We start from the raw sequence: 12,322 nt of genomic DNA, 5'->3' as shown, positions 1-12,322 counted from the left end.
TTGAGTACTGTGTTCAGTTCTGGGCCCCTCACCACAAGAAGGGTGTTGAAGCTCTGGAGTGTGTCCAGAGAAGAGCAACGAAGCTGGTGAGGGGGCTGGAGAACAAGTCTTACGAGGAGCGGCTGAGAGAGCTGGGGTTGTTTAGCCTGGAGAAGAGGAGGCTGAGGGGAGACCTTATTACTCTCTACAACTACCTGAAAGGAGGTTGTGGAGAGGAGGGAGCTGGGCTCTTCTCCCAAGTGACAGAGGGCAGGACAAGGGGGAATGGCCTGAAGCTCCACCAGGGGAGGTTCAGGCTGGATATCAGAAAAAAATTCTTCACAGTAAGAGTCATCGGGCACTGGAAGAGGCTGCCCAGGGAGGTGGTTGAGTCGCCTTCCCTGGAGGTGTTTAACGGGTTGATGAAGTGCTTAGGGACATGGTTTAAGGGAGTGTCAGGAATGGTTGGACTCGATGATCCAATGAGTCCTTTCCAACCTGTCGATTCTATGATTCAGCAGGTGTGCAGATGGTGAAAAACTGTGAGGAGTGGCTGGTACACCAGATGGTCATGTTGACATTCAGAGAGACCTCAACAAGCTGGAGAATTGGGCAGAGAGGAATGTCTTGAAGTTTAACAAGGGAAATTCCACATCCTGCATCTGGGGAGGAACGACCCATTACACACCGGGGGATGACTAGCTGTAAAACAGCTTTACTGAGAAGGACCTTGAGGTTCTGGAGGACAACACATTGACTGTCAACCAGCAGTGCTCTCTGGCAGACAGATGGTCAGCAGTACCCTGAGCTACATTAGGCAAAGCATTGATAGCGGTTCAAAGAAGGTGACCCTTCCTCTCTGCTCGGTACTGGTGAGGCCACACCTGAAGTACTGTGCCCAGTTCTGGACTCCCCAGTGCAAGAGAGACATAGACTTACTGAGGAGAGTCCAGCAGGGGGCCACAAAGATAATTAAGGGATTGGAGCGTCTCTCACGTCAGGAGAGACTGTGTGAGCTGGGACTGTTCAGCCTGGAGAGGAGAAGGCTCAAAGGGGACCTTATCAATGTATATAGATACCTGATAGAAGAGAATGAAGAGTCAGACTGTTCTCAGTGGTACTCACTGACGGGGCAAGAGGCACTGGGAACAAATTAAAACACATGAAAATGTTACTGTGAGGACAGTCAAACACTAACAGGTGTCCCGGCAATGCTGTAGGGATAATTCAAAACCAGATTGGACACAGACCTGGACAGCCCTCTCTAGACAACCCAGCTTGAGCAGGGTTGGATTAGATCTCAAGGTTGGACTAGATTTCAAAAGCTGCCTCCAACCTCAACCACTCTGTGATTCTCTAATTCTGTAGTAACGCATGGCACAGCAGCATTGATCTTTCTGAAGGCCAAGACTATCCAAAATACGGCATTGCTCATTAGCTTATTAATTGTTCATTAGCAGAATTCTCATTGACGTATTGAAGTAAGAATATTTTCAGACTGTGTTTTCAGTTTCAGGCAATTTGACACACTATAGTATAATAATTATAATGGGAAGTGTAGCAGTGATCAGATCCAAGAAGCATTTTGGCTTCAGACTCCCAAATTTTCAGGAAGTTCCAGTGCAGATCTGCACCTCGCACCTGGTTCCTGTCTGTGTAATGGGCAGAACCAGCATTTCTTATCTGAACAGCCACCTGCTCTTTCAAGAAAACCCAGACCCTGCAGCTATAGAGACATTCTTGTTTAGATTCAGATTCAAGTTTTTTTAGCCAAGGTCAGGACTGTAGCTGTAAAATTTTTCTACCTCATCTGCTCTATCCTGCAACTCTAAATACAAGAAAAATGTAGGATTGATACACATTTTTAAAAGAAATGGGGGTATGGAAGTAGAGCTGAACAAGGCAAGAACAGAACAGATTTTAAACAGAATTTATTTTCATTTTTTGGCAAATTTTTCAAATACCTTTTTGTGACATATATTGCTGAAATAAACAGTTCACAACAAATAATGTTCCCAGTAAGGGAGAATCCAATTATTTTGATTCAAATTATTTATTTTTTTTTAAATTGACATTTTGGCATTGTTCTTTAAATTAACTAAGCAATCTCAGTCTGCAGAGGAGTCTCTCCCAGGTCAACGACCCTTCTCTATCTTGAAGAAGCGCACATAAGAAGAGAAATCCTGAGTCCCAGATCTTCAATGAGAAGGTCTAACCTCACAAATTGAGAATTTATTCTGTTGATATCTTTTCCAGCAAGCATGCGCTCCATCACATTTAAATGTGCATCAGTACAAATAACATGCCATTACAAGAGTCTACCTGGGCTTAATAGAGGTCTTTGACCACGTCCCCAATAAGATTCTCACAGACAAGTTGTTCATGTATGAACTGGATGAGCAGGCTGTGAGGTGGGTTGAGGGCTGATCGAGAGGCTGGGCACGGCACATCTAGATGAAGGCTGATAACCAGCAGTTGGACCCCAGGGATCAATACTGTGTCCAGTCCTGTTTACATCTTCATTAATGATCTGGATGATGAGGCAGAGTGCACCCTCCGCAAGTTTGCAGGTGACACAAGACTGGGAAGAGTGGGTGATATGCCAGAGGGTTGAGCTGCCATCCAGAGGGACCTCAGTATTCTGGAGAAATTGGCCAACGGGAATCTAATGAAGTTCAACAAGGGGGAGTGCAAAGTCCTGCCATTGAGGAGGAACAACCCCACGCACCAATATATGCTGGGGCCATCCACATGGAAAACAGCTCAGCAGAAATGGGCCTGGTGGTACTGGTGGACATCAAGCTGATCATGAGCCAGTCGTGCTCTTGCAGCCAAGAAGGGCTGCATAGACAAAATACTGCCAGCAGGTCAAGAGAGGTGTTCCTCCTTTATCCAGTTCTGGTGAGACCAGACCTGGAGTACTGTGTTCAATCCTTAATGTAGACAGTCAGACCTACTATACTATGTGGGATGCCGTGTGCTCCTCATCTCTGACTGCTCCCTCATCATTACATTTTCATGCTTTTTGTCCCATCTAGTTTAAAAGATACCATGTGCCGAGCTTATTACCATTTCTTCTTCACAACTACATGGGTCTATGCAAATAATTTTGGCACCTTATGTGCTACCTAACTTCATCAAACTTGATCAGAGGACAGGCAGAGAGAGTTGGGGTTGTTCAGCCTGGAGAAAAGAAGGCACCGAGAAGACCTCATAGCAGCCTTCCAATACCTGAAGGAGGCTACAGGAAAGCTGGGGAGGGACTTTTTTACAAGGGCATGGAGTGGTAGGACAAGGGGGAATGGCTATAAATTGGAGGGGAGAAGATTTAGATTGGATATTAGGAAGAATTTTTTCACTGTGAGGGTGGTGAGGCACTGGAACAGGTTGCCCGGGTGAGTTGGGGATGCACCTTCCCTGGAGGTGTTCAAGGCCAGGTTGGATAAGACTTTGAGCAGCCTGGTCCAGCGGGAGGTGTCCCTGCCTATGGCAGGGGGGTTGGAACTGGATGATTTTTAAGGTCCCTTCCAACCCAAACCATTCTAAGATTTCATGCTTCTATCATTCATTCTATCATCATGATCATCATGATCATATTATATCATTCATAGAACATTCATAAAAGTTTAATAATGAGACCCCTGTACTTTTTTCTGCGCTTTACAAGATACTGCTAGCGTATGTTGGGAGGATTAGAGAGTAACTTGCATCTCCTGCCTTCTTCTTCTTCCCTTTTTCCTTGTGCTGGTTTGGCTCAGGAGGGTTTTACTACAGCAGCACTGGTGATGGAGAGGCCATACGGAGGTCTCATGTCCCATCCTCCCTCACACGCCAAAAAGCATAGCCTACATCTCAAATATAGGCTCCTTGTCCTCCTGCAACCTCTGGCGCTGGCACAAATTGTGCAGCAAGCTGCTATGTGTGTCTTGGAGGTTGATTTTCCTTTGTGTTGAAATTTCATGAGGCTTTAATGACTTTCACTCACAACTTTCCAGCCAAAACTTCACTGCCGTTGACCCTGAAAAAATGAATATATAAACAAAAGTCTGAGAAATGAACACAGTTGAGCTGAACCAGCCTACTGATTAGGATTATAATAGCTTAATGCGTAAAGCATGTACCTTCTGAGTCTCTTGCTTTGGCTTACTCATGGTGACAGAGAAGAAATAAAGCTCAGCACAGGAAATCAGCAGGCAAGATTGACCTGACATTGGCCGTTGTTAACTTTTGTTACCACAAGGAATCTCAGGGAAGAAAACCTGACATCTGACAAGGTTTGTTATAAGAATCATTAGCACCACCTCCTTATTAACCTTTTTATCACATTTTGTAAAGAAGATATTGGGAAAATACTGTACTGGAGAAGCCATCACAGAATCATCATAGAATCATAGCACAGTTTGTGTTGGAAGGGACCTTAAAGATCACCTACATCTGTTTGTAAAAAATATCTCCTTCATTAGTTTGACAAGTCCTGAAAACACTGAGCTAAAATATATCATGCAATAGGTAGTCAGGCATAAAACCATATAGAAAACATTACAAGTTTAGTTTATAGCTCAGTAATAGCTCCATACAACTTCCTCTAGCAGACAAATAAGGAAAATACGGTATATAAATGATAGCTTAATACAATTGTTTTCCCTTCCTGACACTCAAAACTTGGCCCCAGATTTGCTGTGGGTTTCGTTGGCTACTGAGAATGTGTGTGACAAAACTGGGTTGAGTCCTGGGTTTTAACTAAACAGATGATGCCCTCTGTGTAGTCATTTGTCCCTGGTCCCCCCCAGTTTAGCAGCCAGATTCAACACAGCTCTCCCTTCAACTCCTGGTGGTGTTGGTGGCTGCTCATCACTGTTCCTTTTTCTGTTTCTTGCAAGTGTGGAATTCTCCTCTGGGGATGAACTTCATCAGCTTTGAAGGGAATCTTGCAAAAATAGGAATTAAATAAATTAAGACAGGGAATGGTTGGAGAGGAACAGAGATATTTAGAGAAGAAATGTCATTCTGTTAGGGAAAAGGAGAACAGATTTTAAATGCTTCAGGGATGTTCAGCCTCAGCCCCTGAAGTCTAAATTTACGAATCCATTCTGGTTTTCTGAAATGATTGAATGCATACTTTATTAATATGGATTCTTGCTCTCAAAGCACAGCTAGTATAAATTGCAGATCTGCATTTTCTGCAATATATATGCCACATTTTATTACCCAGGTTCATGACCAACACTTAACTCAATTTAATGCTCATCCTTTCATGTAATATATTCAAAAATGCATCACTTTATGATTATGCACCACGGTGCTCAAAATTGCCTATAGTATTGATCTATATGATGATTAAATCTCATCATTTTTTAAGAAACTGGACTCTCGGAGCACTAGATGGTGCTAGAGAATGCTCCTAGCCAGCTCTGGGGCTACGTCCCAGTACATTCTCTCCATGTGCCATTTATTTTTGTAGAGTATAACAGTACAATCTGCATCAAGCATCTATATTCTCAGCAGTGTTTTCATGCAGACTGCTGACATTGCCTGTCACTCTTCGCTGTCAGGTGATGAAAAAGTGTTTGTTATTGCCAGAAGCAAGCTGTCAAACCCATGAGTCAGGCTCCCCAGATCATGAGACTGCCTTCAAAAACAGGGGATATATATATATTTTTAAGTGTACTTTTTAATTGCACTCTGGTTCCTAAGCTTTAGGACTGTTATGTTGCTATTTTTGTGCTCCCTAGGAAAGTGTGGAAGTGCTGGGCACTAAAAGCATCTATGATCCGGGCCAGGCCTTGACCTCAGAATGTTTGGAAGCAGGTTTTTGACCTGCCCAAAGTAAATAAACCACCCTTGGAAACCATCAGATAAAAAAGACAATTAGGAAACGGAGTAGGAAGTAGTACGTTCCTGAGACTGCTAACAATTATAGCAATTTTTTGGCTGGAGTATTTGATGGATGATAAGGTTTTGAGGGGACACCAGAGCAGCTTGCAGTCAGCAAGAGACTTATTTTCTCCCATCATCTAGAGCAGAGGGGCACATCTTTTGCTGGGCCCGGCTGTTATGGCCAGAAAGGGAAAGAAAGTTTGTCATGTCTTTGGCAATGCAGTGATGGGCTGCACTTCTGCATCTCAGAGGTAGCCTTGACATCAACAGCAATGGGCCATTTTGTCACCAGCAGCTGCACCACGCAAGGACAGTCTCTTGCAGAGAAACCCAGGTTTGGGTCCTTGTGCCAGATGCCCTGAGGATACAGGCTGTGTCAGGGAACCAAGGCACACAGATGCTTAACAAGAACGATACAGAGCATTTCTCCCTCCCGGACAGCTCACCTACGAGGCTGAATGCACAGCCGGCTGTACGAGTCTCAGCTGCTATAGGGAGGCTGTGTATATTTTGCAGACAGGTGCCAAATCAACAACATTTTCATGACGTTGGCGCCAGGAGAGATGGTCCCCAGCTGTGCCTATCTGGGGGGCCGGCGCGGTGCAAGCAGGCACGAGGGACGGCACGCAGGAGGCTGCCGAGCCACAGACAGCAACTGCTGCCCGACAGCTGGAGCAGCTGCAGCCAGTGGGTTATAGGGCTGCCTTGGGGTTACACCAAGGATGCAGTCGGCAGCAAGCACCCCTCCTCCTCCTTCTCCTGTCTGCAGGGCAGCTGCAAATCAACAGGAGAGCAGCTTCCCTGGGCACTGATACTGCAAGAGCACGGTCTCATCTTGTCCCACACAACATGGGCTGGAGACTCCTCTAGCCACAGCTCCCCCATCCCATCAGGATGCAGGCTCAGCTCATGGACCATTCAAACCATAGCTCCCACACACATGGGAGATCAGGCGTGATCACGTCAGACCAGGCATGATGGGGCCAAGCATGCAATGGGCATATCTCCTGCAGCTGATTCTTCCTAGACATGGTGCAGCTGCCACACATTCATGCAACAGCCAGCAGCACAGATGGGAACAATGAGGTGCAGTCATTGGCCACACCATAGAATCATAGAATCACCAGGTTGGAAAGGACCCACTGGATCATCGAGTCCAACCATTCAAACTACCAGTACATCCAACTAGCAGTACCAGCTTCATCCAACTAGTAGTGAAGAGCAGTGTAAAATACAAACCATGGTTTTGACAATACAGAAATCCTGACAGATGTTATGAGCCCTGCACTTAACGTGCTTCTGATATCACAGACTTTCTCATGGCTTATTTAACCTTGGTTTTGTTGGTGATACATGATCCCATTCTGCATCAGTTTGATGATGGCATTTAAACCAGGTGGAAACGGTTTGAAGAATTCAGATATGATATCATGCAATTGCAACATCATCACTAAAACAACTAATCAGGTAACAGCTAAAGAATGACGTTTCCAGGGAACTGAATTTGTGTTTTGCATTTTTAGCACCGTGAAGACATTGAAGGGACACAGTCAGATCACATTATTCCGGTAGCTTAAGACTTCCTGAAAGTGGAAATGTTCTCATTTTTTTTGTAGATTAAATCAAATCAATTATTTGTATGAATTTAAATGTATCCCTGAAGTGTTCACAGAGGCTGAAAATGCAAATCAATAGGGAAACCCCACCACTGTGCTGGTTGTCCCAGCCAAGTAATGTACTTAAAATCTTTGCACTTCTCAAGCAACTCCCCATAGTGCCTCATCTCTGCCTCGTTTTATATCACCCACAGTCTTCCAACATCACACAGAGGGGAAAATTTGATTTTAATTGATTGTTAACCTACCAGCGTTCCTCTGTATGCCTTTTATTTACATTAGCAGTCTGAAATAGCAAATTATTCCCCTTCAGGTTTCATTCTGCTGGAGAAACGGGTTTGCTGTCATCACTCTTCACATGCACAGCCTGAGACCTGCTTTCCTAAATCTCTCCCTTCCATCATTTGTATTTACTCCCTCATAGCTGTCAGTTTTTCTTCTAGCTGCTACTATGAAATGAGCATAAGGTCATTTTGGCCTAAAAACACTCTATAATCCATAACGAGAGGAGGAGGAAAGCAATAATTGATCTTCAAGGGGCAAATTTGCCTGGGATGGTCAGTATCTTTGACTGAGGGTTGCAACCCCAGACCAAAAATCACCATTAATCCTAGCCAGTAAAAATTCAAGAGAATTATAAGAGGTCATTTATTCCTGCATCCCCAAAGTTCTCATATCCTCCTGCCACAAAGAAGTCTCTTCTTTCCTGATATAATTTGAGCTGTGGAGAAACCCTAAAGTGGCTCTCGCTTCTCTTATTGCCACAGCCATATTAAACAAAGACTGATAGCACTCTATGAGTCCCTTATCCATGAAAATCTTTCCTAGGTGAGTTATTTCATTCATGCTGCCTCAGTTTTCCCACCCAAAAAATGGGCAGAGGGGTAGCTGCTCGTTTGACAGTAGAAAATGTTGTCCAAAGAGAAACTGTGTTTTCTATGAGCTGCTTGTTTTTCTTTCCTCAGCGTAATGGGCATTCAAACATAGATAGAAAATCAGACGAGAAACGTACCCAAGGACCCGGGAGAAGTTAATATTGCTACAGAGTACCCAAATTACTACAGAGAGAGCCCTCGCTGGACCACACCATGAGGAAACAGAAAGCTGTGTTCAGATCCTTTCTGTTCAGGTGACAGATGCTTCCGTGGACAGTCAGATAACTGTATTTATTTTCCCAAAGAAAGAAATTTTGTGCAGAAAAGCCTACTACATTTTAATGTCACTGCAACTTTCACTTGAGCCAGAAAGTCTAAACATTTCTTTCCAAGCCCTTGGCTTCCCAGAGGTTTGGGCTTTTTTGAATAGTCTGAGAAAATTCAGACAATTTGCAGGGATTTCAGAATGAAAGAGGTCTATCAAGACAAAAAAAAAAAAAAAGAGAGAGAAGATACCTTCTTTTACACTGTTAAGATTCTTGATGTGTAAATTTTTCCCATTTTGAGGATGCAGGATGAATCCTAGGAAGATTTTTAAGAGGGCAGAAGGCTGAAATCTCATTTTTACATGTAGTCCTGGGTAAGTACGGCCCTTCAGATGTGTGGCTGGTGCACTACACAATTAGGTATAATCAATGAAAAAACAGTACTTTATGGTTTGCGCAGGAGCTGGTGGGCACTGGTGGTGGTCTGGACCATCACCCATCTGGGTGACCTGAGTGTCGCTGGGTGCTGTCACCCATCTACCTGCAGAGTGACAAGGATGCTGGCAGTGCTGTGTGTCCGTAAAACTGTGCCCTTTTTGGAGGAGCCCCCCTGCTGCCATACATCATCTCAGCTGGCCAAACAGCAACCCTAAGCTGGTTCTGTATGTCAGGGCAGCCAGTATGGAGCCAGGCTGTCCCCTCACTCCTCTCCCACCACCCTCTCACCAGCCTTGAGGACTTTGTGTCCTAAAAGCTCATTCTTTCCATAGCGTACAAAATAAACCAGTATGTGCTCCTCTCCAACACTGCCCGTCTCCACAACGGCCCCGGGTGGGTTGTTGTTGTCGTTCGACTCAGTCTCTCCTTAAATAACAGAATTACAGCGGGTCTAATCCTGCAAAGCGCTGAGTAACAGCTCGTTCCCAATAAATTAAACAGGCACTCAGCGCCACAGCCTGATATTTGTATCCATGTCCTCCCGGATTATCGGTCTCTGCTCCTCGCTCTCTCCCAGGCCCCTTGGGGAGCAATTATCTGTGAATGAGAACAGAATAACTCTTTTAGCAGAAGGTTTCCACACTCACGCACAAGGAGAGCTCTGAATGGATTTATCATGCTCGCTAAAAAGAGAGGTGGAAAAAAATCCCCCCTTCTCTATCTTTTTTTTTTTTTTTTATTTTAAGGACAAATCCTTGAAGTGGCAGCCGTTCCCAGATGGCTTCACGCACCAGGAAAAAAAAAAGGGAGAGAGAAAAAAAAAAATGGATATAGTAAAACTTTTTAAGGGAGGCATGAATCGGTTCTTCAGAAAAACAAGGCAGCAGTGCCAACTGGAAATGTTTGCTTTGGGGGTGAGTTAGATGGCTGGCGTCAGCCAGGGCTAAAGACATGCCAGCGGAATGCAATATTGGGGAAGCAGCAGGTCACTCAATCACTGGCAATTTGCCCAGGAGCAACTGGATGCCTTCAGATTTTTTTTTCCTCATGTGTGTATGTTGCTTTTTTTTTTTTTTTTCCTCTTCCCCTCACTCCGTGCCACCTCAGGGCAAACAGAGCCCCAGTTTTGGGGCCGGGGAGCTGGAGAATGATATTTCTGAAAGGCACGTTCCTGCAGGAATACCCCCGCAGTCTGCTTGGCTGTGCAGCAGTGACATCTGGCAGAAGATGTTGAGTTTCGATCGACGCGGCTGAATCCTGCCTGCTGCTGCCTTCACGCACAAGGCAGATGATCATAGAATCATAGAAACATTAAGGCTGGAAAAGACTTCTAAGATCATCAAGTCCAACCATCAACACAATACCAACATGCCTATCAAACCATGTCCTGAAGCACCACATCTACAACATTTTTTAACATCTCCAGGGATGGTGACTGCACCACTTCCCTGGGCAGCCTCTTCCAATGCTTCACACTCCTTCAGTAAAGAAATTTTCCCTAATGTCCAATCTAAACCTCTCCAGTGCAACTTGAGGCTATTTTCTCTAGTCCTATCACTTGTTACTTCGTCCAAGAGATGAACACCCACCACGCTACAATCTCCTTTTAGGTAGTTTTAGAGAGCAATGAGGTCACTGCTTCGCCCCCTTTTCTCCAGGCTAAACAATCCCAGCTCCCTCAGCCACTCCTCATAAGATATAGAACTTTGTACCAGGTCTGCCAGGGGAGTGGGTAAGCCCAGGGAAGGGATTAGGCAATGGGATGGGACAGCAGCAGGGATGCCGCTGAAAATACCCTCCAGCAAATAAGAATATTTTTCCTCCAGTAACAATCATCAAATACTAGAGATGAGACTTTTATTTCTATTTTGGGAAGGCAATAGGATTTTTCAAGGTTAATTTGCTTACAGGAGAAATTTGGTAGAAGACTAAAAGAAAAATTTCCCTTCATGAAAAATGTTCATTAATTCCCCACAGCACGGGAGGAGGCAGAGACTCAACAGGCAATTTTATCTGCACATCTATAGTTTTTCATATCATTTGTGCTGAATGCCAGGTCCCAAATAATCCAGTGACGGAGAGTGTCCTGGCAGGAGTAGCTCTGAGCAAGCTGGTGGCTCAACTTGCAGCAACTACCATCATTAGGAATTTGCCCTTTTTTACTAATGAGGGAAATCGGTGTTTGGCCAGCAGCTGAATGCAGCACAGTCACCAGCACATGATGGGCTGATGTCAACTGTGGCACTTCTCCAGAGGTAAAAAGGAGCAATAGAATTGCCCTCATTGTTGCTTTCTCCATCTGTATGGGTAAAACCCAATGGGTGAGAGGCAGGAGAACTCTCATGAAAGTAAACTCAGGGACCAAGCTGTATCTGCACCTCCAAACTCACACAAACATGGATTCAATACCATTCAGAAGAATTTTCATGGTTAAATACAGCATTGTGACACCCATCACCAGCCACCTTCCACCACCATGTCACCAATCCGTGGGGCAAAGCCACCCAAGGAGACTACATTGCAGACAGAGGAGAGGTGATCTTCCACACAGGGAAATCTGATCAATCCATGAAGAAATCAGAGAGAAACTGTAGATTTTCGGAGGAAGATCCCAGCTGTGATCATCAGGTAGGGATCCCTGAGGGGGGTCTCGTGAGTGCTGTGCCTGGGCTATCCTGCTGTCCCCTGATCCTGCAACTATCCCTGCACTGCTCTTTCATGGTAACTGTTGACACAGCCACCAGTCCACACACTTCTGAAGACCATCAGGCTTTGAACAGCAACTTCAGCTCAGGATTCACTCCCCACCTGCAAGGGAATGCAAGGCTTCTTTCCATTCTTGGCTTTCACAACAATTGGTCCAGCAAAGACAATTTTAGCTCAATTGCTGTTGCCTCTTCATCGACTTTACATACTTTATCTTTTTACATTGTCCTCCTGATTTTGGATCTTGATCCAGTTACAGGGAGGAACAGTCCAAAATGTATTCAGCATCCCAGCTCTCCATCATTCTTCTTTTTTTGCATCCATTTTCATCTTAAAAGATTCATACTTGGAACAAGAGCTTGTCATTGAATCACTGGACAAGGGCTTTAATTAAAAAGTATTACATCTCCAGGTCAGTCACCATTTTCTTGTGTCATCTTGAGAAGAATTCCCCTGCCACAGACCCTTCTACTGTGAGATGGATATTGCAATTTTTTTGTTTCCTTGCTGTGCTCTTTTTAGTCTTAAGGGCAGAAATAGAGTTTCTCTCTCTCAAAGTGCACAC

This window comes from Cuculus canorus, chromosome 4, assembly GCF_017976375.1.
Source record: "Cuculus canorus isolate bCucCan1 chromosome 4, bCucCan1.pri, whole genome shotgun sequence".
Taxonomy (NCBI): domain Eukaryota; kingdom Metazoa; phylum Chordata; class Aves; order Cuculiformes; family Cuculidae; genus Cuculus; species Cuculus canorus.
This window is presented reverse-complemented; position numbering follows the sequence as displayed.